Consider the following 1,605-nt stretch of genomic DNA (forward strand, 5'->3'; position numbering starts at 1 on the left):
TACCTTGAGTTGTTATGCTTTCGTTAGGTATCCTTCTCATGGAGGTAACTGAGCGTTTGACATCGGTTTTAGGGTGGTTTGGGGCTCATTGGAGGAATTGAAAACTCGCCGACGTTATTCGAAATCTCTCTCTCTCTCTCTCTCTCTCTCTCTCTCGTATTTTCGTCATTTTCTCTGTTTGCAGGTACTTTGATCAATTCTGGGAGTCGTGGGCTGAAGGCTGAGCGAGGTGTGGCTGTCGTTTCGCGTGGGGTCCATGAAACTTGGCAGTCGCCGGAAAACTCGCGTTTTCCAACGACTGAGTTTTTTTTTTCTCTTTCTTTTTCTTTTTCTTTTTTTTTTCTCGAGTCGTCACAGGAATTTAAACGTTCCATGAACAAAGAGTTTGATATGACTGACTTAGGTCAGATGAGATTTTTTCTTAGAATAGAGGTAATACAAAGATTAGATGGTATTTTTATATATCAAAGAAAGTTTGTTGCTGAAGTTTTAAATCGATTTGGCATAGAAAATTATAATTCTGTTTGTAATCCCATTGTTCCAGGACAGAAAATTGGCAAAAATGAAAATGGTGCGTAGATGTAACTTTGTATAAACAAATAGTGAGAAGTCTGATGTATCTCACAGCTACTCGTCTGATCACATGTTTGTTGTAAGTTTGATTAGTCGTTTTATGGCATGTCCAATACAACAATATTTTGCAACAGCTAAAAGGGTTTTAAGGTACTTGAAAGGTACGGTAGATTAGGGTGTATTTTATAGAAAGGGAGAAGTAGTGATTTAATGGATTTACTGATAGTGACTATGCCGGAGACATAGAAGATAACGAGAGTACTTCAGGCTATGTGTTTATGATGAATGGAGGAGTAGTAGTGTAACGCCCGCTCATCGTCAACGCGATTAACAGGGGTTACCATCATCAACGACAATATATTCTAATACCCAATCATAATCTCAAAATGATAAAAAAAAAAACATTCAGTAAAACATTTAAAACAATGCTATTTAAATTTAAACCAACCGAAGTAAATTCTTGACAGCGAAAACATAAATATACAAAACAGACACCGACATGGATTCCCAGTAGTCTTCAGTCCGCTGGTCTCGCCCTCGGTTGGCCTGCATCATCTAAATCTGGAAAGAAAAGTTATAATAATTTTGATGAGTAATTAGATTACTCAGTAAGTAGCTAGCTTATCACTCAAGAGTTCATAACTAATCTTTCCAGGTGTTTTTAGGTTTTATTCATCATTGACTCCTAGTTCTCTTACTAGGGTCATCTGTTCGTTAATGAGGTATCTCAGCTACCTTCAGCTAGATTACTGACTCTCTCTCGATATGCTTATCTAGAATTTTCGGACTCGTATGTAAGACTCGCTCTCGGTCAAATACGGCCCGTCTACTAATTGCTCTGGCGGCCTGTTTATCTCATATACCAACGGTCAGGAGTACTCATGCTCCCTGACTTAGCACACAGCGCGTTGGCCAGGAACTCCGCGGGAATTAGTAGACTATCATACTCAGTAAATAAGCCATAGCTCAACCACCAATAAGCATATCTAGAGTCATAACCTTTCCATTAACATGCATAACATACTCACAGTT

The sequence above is a fragment of the Cucurbita moschata genome, unplaced genomic scaffold (assembly GCF_002738365.1).
Source record: "Cucurbita moschata cultivar Rifu unplaced genomic scaffold, Cmos_1.0 Cmo_Scf00003, whole genome shotgun sequence".
Classification (NCBI taxonomy): Eukaryota; Viridiplantae; Streptophyta; class Magnoliopsida; order Cucurbitales; family Cucurbitaceae; genus Cucurbita; species Cucurbita moschata.